This window comes from Anticarsia gemmatalis, chromosome 17 (genome assembly GCF_050436995.1).
Source record: "Anticarsia gemmatalis isolate Benzon Research Colony breed Stoneville strain chromosome 17, ilAntGemm2 primary, whole genome shotgun sequence".
NCBI lineage: Eukaryota > Metazoa > Arthropoda > Insecta > Lepidoptera > Erebidae > Anticarsia > Anticarsia gemmatalis.
The window spans coordinates 3,745,458-3,759,062 of NC_134761.1; the positions used below are offsets into that span (position 1 = coordinate 3,745,458).

The following is a 13,605-nucleotide window of genomic DNA, read 5'->3' on the forward strand; positions in this document are numbered from 1 at the left end:
TTACTTTAAAGAAAATTATAGAACATTCTCGAATCGGATTGGAACAACATTAAAATTTATGATTTCCTCTGTATCAAATATTTTTTGATTTATACTTCATTGCTTTTAGAATTTAGTTTTCTATTTATTCTTGAGAATGTTCAAGAATTTTCTAGTGTATTCAAGTTGAAATAATACCGTATAATGGTTTGGACAGACCTACAAAGGAGCATATAATCAGTGTCAGCCCGCATCGGTCACATGCTTACTTTGTAAGCTTTGTCCTACGGTATAGTTCGAGTCTGTTTTAAAGTTTCACATAGTTATATTACTATGTAAAGACTAGCAACTGCGGATTGGTATAAATACTTTGTACCTTAAGAAAATATCATGTAATTTATCATTCTCTTGGTGAGCATCTGAGAGTTACGGAGGCATACAACAATCAATATGCAATTTTGTTATGGGAATCGTACTTACGTTATCACAGCATGTTATATGAACTCTTTTATTTTTTACTTTTATTTTACATCTAAATAATGTTATCCGAATTACAGTTTAAGCTAAGACATTAAATATATAATGTGATTTTTATATCGACCGATCAAAGTAACTTGAACTAAATCTCCCTTAAGTTTATCACTGCATTAGTAGTCTCTTGAATTTGCTTATAACTACCAAAATTACAGTCAAAGTAATAGTATATATGGAACTTTTTCTAGATTATACCAATCCATTGTTGCTAGTCTCAGAAGTTACTAAAATTCTTTCTTTCTTATAAAGTCTAGTACATAATTATGTTCTAAATGAAGCATTCTATTGTGTGCGATCGTCTAAGTGTTAATGTTATATTTCTAAGCCACACCACTCTTTGTTAATTACTTGACTCCAGTTACTAATCATCTACTGTATTTAACACATCTAAACTTAATATTATTGTTATCACGTTTCTACTTATAGCTATGCTCTTTATTGAAGTAAAAATGTATTTTTGCTTCTAAGTATTTTAAAGTAAGTATAAGTAAGTATTTTAAAAGTATGCAATGATATGCTTCGTGAGTATTGAAATTTGAATTTATTACAACCGAATAAATAATTAATAAAATACGAATTCGCTGTAATGTTATTCGAAATGTTTGTATCATTTCAGTCCTATAAATCCAACAAACATTATTTATTGCAGTCGAAAACATAGAAAATACGATAAATTATTCTCGAAAAATTAGCTAGCAAGTATTTTGCCGAGTGAAACGCACCAAACGAAGATTTATCGGCCAAAATTCGGATTGGGGGTGAATGGCACAGAACTGTGCCCACTTAAGTAAGGAACGAGTGAATGAAACATCTCGACGCTGCAAATGATAAATGACCCGTTGCTGAATGAGTTCAAAGGTCAACGACCTGTGATCTTGTCGACGAATCTATTGTTTGATTAGTCTGAGACGAAACTCCCTCAGCTGAAATAATTCGATACCCTAGAGATGCATACGTTACATTGTTTTAGACAAAAAAGGAATACAATTTTAGTTTTATATTGACTTTCGTCTCGACGGTTATGTCTATGATTCCCTTGCGAGCGCCTCATCTCCAACGATTTTGTGTTCGCGAAATCTACTAACGATTTGAATAGTTTCAACTGAAATTTCATGTCGTGTCGAAATAGCAATATATTTTTATGATTTGTAATGTATTTGTTATTGACTTTGATATAAGCTACTGATTGAAATGTGAAATCTAAATTATGATACCATTCGAAGAATATGGTATTTTCTCTAAAGTGGTTATAGGCTCCGAAATCCAAGGTTTATTCATGAATAATAGAACATCTAGTTACGAAATCACTGTAGTCCAGAAATTAGTAGAGTGTCTTGACAAGCATTATTTAACCAGATTATGAATCTATGTTTTTCCAAAATAAGATATAGTAAATGCCACCGCCAGTTGCATAAGCCTGTCGCTGCAGCTTGAAGTTCAAAATTTGAAGTATTGCTACTAAGTTATTGGACTATATCTATCGAAGTATACTCCAGTTATGTATCTTTGCATGCTTCAGAAAGTAGGTAACAAGACCACTTTCCAATACGACAATAAACAAAAAACCTTAACCCTTCCGCGACGAATAACCGCACAATATAACGACTAACCCATTTGAAGAGGCAATGGCGTCGTTATTGTGAGCTCACTAAACACGCAGGGTTGAGTGCCAGCTCTTCATACGATGACGGATGTATTAGACATTCATGTCGAGAGCTGTTCTCTTACTAAGCGTCATTTTAAAAAGGGTTTCTTATTATTATACATTCAGATTCAGTGCTTTTGTTAGAAATACTTATTGTACCTCTTGTATAAAATGGAATGTTCTAACTCCAGACTTAGTCCGACAACTTATGGATCGTACCAAGTGATGTTCTTTGGTCTCTGCCTACCCCTATGGGAATAAGACATGATTTTATGTATGTATTTATGTACATGCTATAAACATCTGTGTATGTCCTAAGTAAAGTAGCTGTATTTAGCATGTCACAGTCAACTGCATAAATCTACGAGACACTTAAGCAGTACATTCTTAATTTTGTATACCCTTGTTTACAAGGATTTCTACTAAGTTATCAAACTATAGGTACTACGGGAAAGTTCCTTTAAGTAAAGGTCAACGAAATCTTCAACTAATAATGGCAACCACCGAAAAAAAAGTAGCCACCGCTCTAAGAAATGTATTATTCCACAAGCAAAACACGTGTTTTCAAATCTTTCCAAAACAAAAAAGACGGATAAAACCCTTGCGACAAAAAGCAACATCTTCAAACTTCGCAGGCGTTTAGTGGTACGCAACATGGCGCCGGCATCGTCACTTCCCGCCATCTAAGAGATACTGAGCATCCATCTTTCGATCGTGGCTTATCAGGGCCATCACAAAAGCTGCCTTATCCCTTCTAAAGCCATTGCTGTTGCGATCCCTTGGAAGCCCTTAATCCTGTTGTATTTTTGAATTTACGCGCTTAAGAGATTAAAAGGGTTGGATTTTCGTTTGTGTCAAAATTGCAGATGGAGTGTTGTGATTTGTTGTTTTGGGTATTTGTTGACGTTACAACAATAATATAAGTTGCTAGCTTATGCCCGCGACTTTGTAAACGTAAAAAGGTTTCCCGCGCTAAAAGCTATCAGTGAACCAAATTTCCTTAAATTCCGTCTAGTAGTTTTTTCGTGAAAGCGTAACAAACATACGTCTATCTCATCATACATAAAAACTTGTGTATTTATAATATTAGTAGGATAAAAAACAATTTCGCGACAAAAATATTTCGAGAAAAACTTTTTAGGTGCCTATTTTTTTGGACATTTTAAAATGGTAGCTAATGGATATTCAAATGTGTAATTAATTAATTTTAAATGGCAAGTGATCACGTAACCCAACACTACGAGACTACGACACAAAAATGTCAACTGTCAAGTCACAATGATTGACACTACCTAATTAGTTACTCTAATTAACAAAACAAAAAGCATTATGTATTACACAATGACGATGTTCTTGGTATTAGTAGTTTGGTCCTGTATGACAAGATGTATGGATGTGAATGAGGCAAGGGAAGTTAGTAAGGATAGTATCAAGTGGCGTTTTTCGGTCTCTGCCTTAAGAAAATCGCACTCTTTTCCCAAAGACATCTATGGTAAAATTTTGTCAATATAACTATGCATTATGCTCTTAGTCGCTATAAAAGTAAAAATCAAAACGTGGCAAAATTTACTCAATTTCTAAAACGACGCCATTGCTAGAATCACGATAATTCTGAGAAAAGACCCACTTTATAAATTAAATTTAACTTCGATATTCACCGTTTAACAATATAATACACCATATCAATGTACTATTAACTTACAATTGTGATAAAATACACTAAATATTAAACGAAAACATTGCCAACAGCAAACAGAAATAGTAATTTACTAACTGTCAAGCGACCAACACGAGTTCATATTGTAAAACATGAAATTTGGCACACATTAAACTATAAATGTATTGCTCAAGTTGGTTCATTCCGAGAGGCGGCCCCATTTCCCGCCGGAGCCGACTATGCACGCTCGAATTGCATTTAAAGGCACGTATATATCAATATACGTTAATATCACTAAGTAACTTGTAAGATTTATTGGCTTTTTGTATCTTATTAAAGTCGAACAGTATAGGTATTAGAATTTTGGAGTCTTTAGCAAAATACAAAATTACTACGAAACGGCGATGGAAGTATTAGTAATTCTTTTCCTATTAAGATAAAATGCGTATCTCGTATCAACCCGTGAACCCCATAAATATTAAATAAAATAATATGTTATATGCTCTGAATCTAGTTTTTTAGCTCTGAAGCGTACCACAAAGTATACCGTTAACAAAATCTTGTTAGGTGTTTGACAGTGCTTTAATCTTTTTTTAAAGATTGAACATCAACCGTTGGTATTTCAGATTTAACAACTTAAGTAAGTACTTTAAAAGTAGCAGTTCTTGCATTTACTAATTAAAACTAGAATTTAATTTAAACTTTAGCATAAGTTCAGATTAATGTCTTGCACCTCGTCCGTTTCGGCTAAATCTTGGGCTAACAGATGTCCTTACTATTTGTAATGTATTAAGTGTAGCTTTATTAGGTCTGAATTATGAAGACTTATCCTTTATTAAAATACTAGCTGACCCGCGCAACTTCGCTTGCGTCACATAAGAGAGAATGGGTCAAAATATTCCCCGTTTTTGTAACATTTTTCGTTGCTACTTCGCTCCTATTGGTCGTAGCGTGATGAAATATAGCCTGTAGCCTTCCTCGATAAATGGACTATCTAACACTGAAAGAATTTTTCAAATCGGACCAGTAGTTCCTGAGATTAGCGCGTTCAAACAAACAAACAAACAAACAAACTCTTCAGCTTTATAATATTAGTATAGATGAATTATGAAGACTTATCCTTTATTAAAATATCTATCATCATAATCATAATATCTTATTATACCTTAAAATATCTCTCACATATATGTACATCCTTAGTGCTTATTTAGCCACCTAAATAGTCAATAGAATCAAATAGAGAAAAAGTCGACATAATTTTTTTGATATAGTATTAGAACTATAAAACTTTATTAACTTGTAATGTAAGACTATAGCATGGAAAAGAATAATATCCCAAAAAAGCCATTAAATAAAAAAAGAAAAACAATTGAACCTTAAAAATAAAATAAAAAAAAAACAACATTAATTCAAGTTTCGCATATTTTACGTCTGTTACACGAAGAAACCTGAAAATTGCTTTACAAAAGATAAAAGGAATCTTTAATCCCGCGATCGTTTCCTCAAATGACTCGAGAACCCATAGATCAATAGCCATGGATATCGGAACCGCCATTTGTATTAATGGTGTTTGAAAACAATGACGATTGCGATCTCTTAATGCCCTGTTAAGTTAATGTGCTTTTTGTAAAATATTGTTTGCTATCTATCTTTTTTAAATGTTAAGATTTTCGGCTGTTTTGGAATGACCAATATATTTTATTTGATTCGGAAAATTTGATGGAGATTTTACTGTTTTCACGTACTGGGATTTGTAGAAAAGAATATTTTGATTATTGCGAAATTAATTAACATTGATTTTGATATGCTTCTTCTTCGTCATTCATCGTATAAAGTATGTACTAATTAATACTATCCATGCCAGTAATGAGCATAATAATATTCACATTACATACTATTTTCTAATGTACTACACAACTGGACTGAACGCTTAAGAAACATTCTACAATAGTGATATCAACAAGAATAAAAACATGAACCAAATCGTGACTTGATACCTAAAAATGTACGTTACATTTTAGCCAAATTGAATAACTAACGCAAAGAAAGAGCGACTACGAAAAGATGTCTACCTACCTCGTCCGATCTCGTATGAAATCTTCCGTAATTTGGGGCAGAAAGACCATATTTTAGACAAAATGCTGATGACGAGAAAGCGTAATGTCCAGTCGACTTTTAGGCCAGAGTAAGACATAAATTATGACCCTTTGAGATACGGCTATGAACTCGGCAATGTGTTCAAAGACTTACATTATGAAAATGTTTTCATTGAGATAGCGAATAATTCTTTGAAGATTCTCGACAATTGTATTACAATTTAAGATGGACTAAAAGTGAGGTAAGTGAACTTTGTCATAGCCAATAAACATGAAAGATCACAGTTGTGTTTGATCACAGCTTTGCTAACTAAGAAAAACCCACAATATACTAACACTTTTAATATTTCACTTCTCAATCTTTCACATTTTAGTTCTTTGGTTATATGTATAAGAAAACATATACTGTACAATCAAATACTGAAAACTACTTAGCAACAACAAAAAAAATAGGTCCGACGTAACGACAATCTTTCGTACTGACGGCCCATTATTCTCATCCTAATGGAGAAATCCGATACGTCGTGTATCAGTTTCGTATTTTTCCGTTAAAAGGTATACGCCTTACATTAACACGGTCTGCCTTTTACGTGCGACGGAGCGATGGAGCCAAATGATTGCGTTGGCCATCATTTGGAAGGATTCCAAAAGACGATTTCGTTTCATTGACTGTTGTATGAGTAACATAAGAGATATGCGAGGTCGCTGCGTACGTTATATTGTTATGAGATTCATTGATGATGTTTGTGATAAATACGTTTGCCATAAATGGTTGTACGTGAAAATGTTTGGGAGATGATTGGTTGCTGTTTACGAGATGTTATGACGTACGATAGTGAATGAATGTTGACACTGGACTTTACATTGTAGAACTACGTCAACAAATGACGACGTGACGGAAGACTGCATTGCGTTTGAAGTTCAAAAGACATTGTAACTTAGTTTCATTATTTCATATGAATGAAACTGTAGAAAAGTACTCGGCAGATTTTGTCCGACTCTCCAAAAAAATTAAGTTTTCACATGTTTAATTTTTAATTTTCGGAGCCCCTAAACTAAAAAGAAGAAGGTAACAATTTGAAAGTAACAAACCTCTTACTTCTATTCTAAATCAAGTTGGTGGTTCCCAGTTAAAAGGGACATTGAACCGAAAGGTTTCAAATGTAGCAGTAGGAGAGATGGTTACCGAAAATTGAAATTCAAGTGATAGACACAGTACGATTGTCTGCGAGTCCATCATTTATTTTCCCGGAACCGCTTGCATATGGAACATGTGTGCTGGGAGAACATGTATGTTAGAAACGTTTGAATGCGTTTTACTGAGAAACGGAATAGCCTGGAATATTTGTGAGTATATTGTAACTGTTGGTTATTATTTCCAATTCTATACTATCAATGATACAATTTTAGAATGGCACTTTTAAACAAAAAGACCCCATTATGATTTTTTTAATAAACTACTCCCGCATTAAGAATTGCTCTTATGTCGCGGAGATTTTTACAAACATAAAAACAACGTAATATTATAATGCAACGGGTCTTATACGCGATTGAAAATTTAAAGGTTAGGATACCTTATTTGCTGCCCGATGTTTCGATCGCATTACAACGACCGTGGTCACGAGCTGACTGATGTGTCAATCGCGTATAAGACCCGTTGCATTATAATATTATGTGTACTAGTCGCGAGAGTTTAAAAACATTAATAAAAACAACGGACACGAAGTACAACCAGACCCGAAACGATTATTTATGGATCGCATAAATAATTGTCCCGTGTGGGAATCGAACCCACGACCTTCGAATCGCAGAGACGTGGTGACCTAAACCACTGCGCTACGGAGGCAATAATTAATGACAAATGCTGGCTACGGAGGCCAGTTTCATTGAAACCGGCAGCCGTAGCCGGTGACCAGAAGATAAAAAAACGTTAAAGAAATTAATGCTGCTTATAGTCCATAGTGTCATTAAAACAGAATAAATAAATATTGTGGTGACGCTACAAGTATAACCCAGTTAGAAATATCTTTTATACACTTTATTCTAACTGTATCATCAATAAAAATAACTGCCATATGTAGCAAAGTATAGAGAAAGTGCTTAGTGTACATTACGTTCGAAACAGTAGAGTCACGATACCGCTGCAATACAAGATTTTAAAAGTTAAAACAATCTATATTCGGACGAAACGCTGTTCAGGGTAATGTTTATTTTATTTTCTATATTTTCTTTCTGTTATTTTAATTTCACAGCAATTAAAAGATAGAAATCGGGATTAGTTTTTTTTACTACACATTTTATTGGTTTTTGTAATGAGATATCTATAATAGTAAGTAGAAGGGTGGACTAGGTGTTTATTATTGGTATTGCTATATATGTTACTGTAAAAGCCCGGACTGTGGTCAATCCTAAGATTTTCCGGTTAAACCTAAGATTTACCAACTCTCAACGGTAAAAGTCCGAATAACTCTATTATTTCGAACTTTTACCCCTATTCACTTGGTAAATCTTAGGATATACCTCAAGGGCAGGTAAATGTAGCTAATATAAAATAATTTAATAGTTATAAAGAAGGAGTTTTCGGCAAACCGACATGGGTAGGTTAGGTTAGAAGGCTGAGGTGGGAGCGAGCGAAGCGAAGCTCCCACCTCAGCCTTCGTGGTTATTTTTTTTTAAACCACCCAGAAGGAGGAGCCCCGCGAAGCGGGGCTCCGGCGACATCTTCAAACTCTCATTATAATTATGTTACGGCATATAATTATATCCCTAGCAATATCATTATATTACGGCTCAAACACATTACAATATGACTTTATCAACTTTTACCGTGTCAGTATGTAAATCCTAAGATTTGCCAATTAAATGGTGGTAAAAGTTCGAAATAAAAGAACGTTCGGACTTTTACCATTGAGAGTTGGTAAATCTTAGGTTTTACCGGAAAATCTTAGGATTTACCACAGTTCGGGCTTTTACAGTAACATATATATAATATAAATATAATAATACGTAGATAGGTGGACTATAAATATATTGCTGGTATGTTTGATTGGTATGGTCAAACCGAGTTATTAAAGGCAATTACTTTTACCCAGGTGCAGGTTATTAGTCTTAACTCCTTGCCAGTGGATCTTGAGTCAAAATTGGTTTAGAGATTTAGAAATTCATCTGAAATACCCTTCTAAGTCCATATCATAGTATTATACGTTGTATTGCTCTCAATCGAATTAAGAATAATAATTGTAAGACTGGCACATTGTACAAAAATTCCAAAAAACTGAAAAACGATTCCAATATTAAACCATTCGATACAGAGATTACTTCTTTCGTTAAAAAGTTAAAACAATATCGGATCACAGATCGAATTAAAATCGACAGCGCGTTACTGAAATTGAGTGCGAAATATTTGTTCCATTCAGAAATCCCGTTCGGTCAGTGGGCAATGGCGGACGAATAAGGCTTGCTACACACATATTCGTTGATTCGTTGAGTATTTACCAAACAACACAACTGTATTGAAGCAATTAGATACTGCACTTGTTCGGCTTGCTTTCCGCATTTTCCCCGAACAATCTACACATAATAATATTCGGCCGACTATGCCGAATGGTGTCGCACCGAATATGTGTAAGAAGCCTCACTGCACTTGTTCGGCTTGTGCCGATCGGATAGTTCCTTCGGGTCCGATCGTCACAATTCGATTTAAACAATCAGGCGCGGTGATGTCTTTTTCCCATACGTTTATCAACACATATTCGGTTTTCCCGCCCGGCTAGGCGGATTATTGCCGATCCGAATATGTGTTTCAGCCTTAAGTGCCATTTTCACAATAACAACGTTTTAAAATATCTTTGGCACACAACTGGTCCACCTCTGCTTAATTTCGTTGTAATTGCAAAATTCGAAATTGCTTGTGAAGTTCAAACGGGTTAATTAACTTTTTGGTGTATTTTAAAGTTTATATTCATTGGATAATGTGCTTTGTGTGAGGTAATTTAAACTATTTTACTACTAAGTTCCTGACTAAGTATTCAGGACTTAAATGTGACAATTGTTGTCTATCGCGTGATTTCGTTTGTATCTATTAATGGGTTTGCTTATTCTATATTTTGTTCGTGTATCTTATAGAACTTACATGTAGTCATGTAATCGACACGTTGCTCAATCATGAGCTATTGGCTTAAATTCACATGGCTAACTTATGCAAATAGGCTTTCAAAGCGTGCTTTCAAGTCAATTGCTAATACTAGACAAACCTACTATATAGTATAAATTCACTTTCTCTATCTTCATGAGTCAGCATTTGACCTAAATTAATAAAAAAATTGATTTCGATATTGAATGTTGAAACCTGAAAGTCGCGCTAATCCTTCATAGTGCACTACAACAAAAACATTTTCTCTCAACTTGTATCACTGTAAACGGATTCTAAAATCTCTTAAAACCAGTACAAAACATACACATTTATACTAAGTTTCGTATAAACGAGGTGTTGTTTAATTTTGGCGCCGTAATCACTAGCGCTGAAAGTGCTCGCGTAACTTAGATTAGACAACTATGCCTGTTACGTGATTGTTATAAGCGAATTCTAAGTAAACCAGATGTAAGGGCGTTTTCGTCGACTAGGTTGGTGTAGTTTAACATATGGGAGTAGGTAGAGATTATAGACACGAATAAAGGTATTTCAAACCATTTGCCTTTTTAGGGTTCTGTTCCGAAAGGGTAAAAACGGAATCCTATTACTAAGCTTCTGCTGTCTTGTCTGTCTTTCCGTCTGTCCTTCTGTCACCCGTCTGTATCTCATAATAGTTATAATAAAGCTGAAATTTTCAGATATTATTAACATCCGTTGCCGCTTTCTGGGCGTCTCCATACAATAAATGTGTTTAATTCGATTTTTTTAGTACTGAATCCTACTTGCGTGATTCCAACTCGCAGTTGGCCGGTTTTTTTGTTTATGCTGCTGCGAAGCTGGTAAAAAACTATAAGGAATGAGTATGGGACGTACCATTTGATTGCTATTGTATTCAAAGTTCGTCATCTCAGTACTAGAGAGCTATCATCATACACATCTTTCCAGGCTTATTTGTCGGTTTGTATGATTTCAAGGCTTTAATAATGAATAAATTTCGATTTGATAGATTGTTTTGTTCCGAGGAAAGCCGTATTAAACTGTGAACTAAAAAATACACGGAAGTGAGAGTAATAAGCTCTCCTAAATAAATGCTTGCTTTAATTCAGTAATCACTTAAATACCTCTAAGTAAATATTGTTACAATAGTCTAAGGTCTGGTCGGGATCCGATAAATTTCCCTTAAATTACGAGGGTACGAGGTCGATGACCTTCACCCGAACTGGAGAATTCACACCTAATGAAGAGTAGCGTACTAATATACACACAGATATTTAGCTAAGAGATAAATAAGACTTACTACAGGTATACGTTTTAGTTTTAAGAAACAGCCTTAAGAAAGTTTCACACATTATGTAATAGATCGGCGCGACTCAGATTTATTTTTTTATCACAAAGAACTTTTTAACATAATAATCAATCAGTTTCGCAGTTTAACCACGAATGCGTTCCAGTTGGATATATAGTCTCATAATAATATAATAAAATAAATAAATTTAACCCATTACTGCCCCACTGCTAGGCAAGGGTCTCCTCCCATAATGAAGGAGGGGTTAGGCTTGAGTCCACTACGCTGGCCAAGTGCGGGTTGGGGACTTTGCATGCCCTCAATAAATGTATTGAACAAATTTTAGGCATGCAAGGTTTCCTCACGATGTTTTCCTTCACCGTTGGAGCATGTGATAATTATTTCTAATCCACACATAACTTCGAAAAGTCGTTGGTGTGTTGCCTCGGGTTCGAACTTGCGACCACTTGCGTGGGAGGTCCCAACTTATACCACTCGGCTATCACTGCTTCTATAATAATATAAAATAAAATAAAAATTATCTGCGTTTCAAGGGATAGGTTATATCCTAATGAAAATCAAATAATAAAGATTACACTATCTACTAATAAACTATTTATAATTCCTCCTATTTGAAAGTCCCAATGTGACAGTGACAGAACTGCAATGACAAGCTAATCTCCCTCATAGCTAAAGCTTTTAGTTCATGTAATTATACGTTTCCGTGCGCCACATCCACTAGGTCTGCCTTTAGGAAGCTCACTAGGTTATCTACAAAGGAAACCGTACAAAGCTGTGTCACATTCATAGATTGTTATTATTACGTATGGGAATTACATATCAAATGAAACTTCATAAACTCTGCTTTTATTTAAGAACAGGATTCTTATAACGTACATCCTATTAATATTATAAATGCGAAAGTTTGTGAGTATGTATGTAGGTATAGATGTTTGTTACTCTTTCACGCAAATACTACTGTACGATTTTGAAACAGATACATTAACTAAAAATATTAACATACATCAAATTACGTCAGTTATTCGCGTTATGCCGTTTACAGTACTAATAGACGGTGATTTTAGCCATATACCTATTGGAGATATTACCAAGTCAGAAAATGAAGACCCGAGACTTTGAGATCAGTAGTCTTATACACTACCACTCAGATTACATGGGCAGTCAAATAAACAACTTTTATATACTTTTAAATATGTTAAATTGTTTCACATGAACGTACTCGAGAGCTGAAAATAGTACCTGTACTACCTATGTTTGTATGTACTATGTAGTCAATGTACCTGTTATCTAAGTGATAATGGAACTTTGTTGCACAATCTAAACTTTATGGACTAAAATGAGTTTGCAGTTTCATGTATTTATGTAGAGAAGATGTTGTCTACATCACTATGACGAAATTCATGCGCAAAATAGGAGGAAAACGTGTATCTTTGACAGCTGATGAAATTATCATTAAAAGATTCACTATCTCTCACGTTTTTACATAATCTTAATATAAATTAGTGCAATTCACCTAATTGTATAGCGTAAAATGCTTATTGTGTAGTTATGAAAATATGTAATGACATGTGCACTCGAAATTCGCGGCAAAATTGACATGTTGTTTTTTTAATCACTGAAACATTGTGACAGCATTGTTTACATTTTTCACTCTAAATTCAAATTATTAAAAATAATTCAAATCTTTATTCATAAACTTTTTGAATTCAGAATTAACACGATATTCGAATTCAAAGGAGGAAATTAACTAATTTGAAATCCAAGGAGTTTGTATTAGAATGTATAAGCCAAGTATTACGCTCCGTTTAACTTAGTAGTTGGTAGTTTGTGTCGAACTAGGTTACAGTGGAACCTAATAGCTGTCAAGTTCTGTTTGAATTCGAATGAGTTGAAACAAAACGAGGGGAAAACTTCGTTCAGGAAAATAACAGAAGAGACCAAGAGAGAACAATAAAAAAGTAGCTCTGACCTTAATACCTGAATTTTAAAGAATTAACGTGTTGCAATCATAATGAATACATTTAAATGATAAGTGACTTTTTGCAAAACTAATTTTAAAAGTTCTGCGACCGTGGGTTTATGGGTTCCCTATCTCAACTTAAACTATCAGAAATAATTGAAAACCAATATCAAAATACTGTAAGCCGTCCCGGTATTTTCAAACTAAGGTTGCGTAATACCAAAGAGGTTAAATCCTTTATAAACATTCCGTTGCACGCAAGATATCAAATCATAGATAAAACATAGTCCAATTAC

At 34.2% G+C, this 13,605-nt stretch overlaps 1 protein-coding gene across 3 annotated transcripts in view; it reads right to left on the bottom strand.

The window, feature by feature from the left end:
• Ptp36E (protein tyrosine phosphatase 36E) overlaps window positions 1-13,605 on the bottom strand; it is an 83,368-nt gene that overhangs the window by 17,547 nt on the left and 52,216 nt on the right. The window lies entirely within an intron of this gene.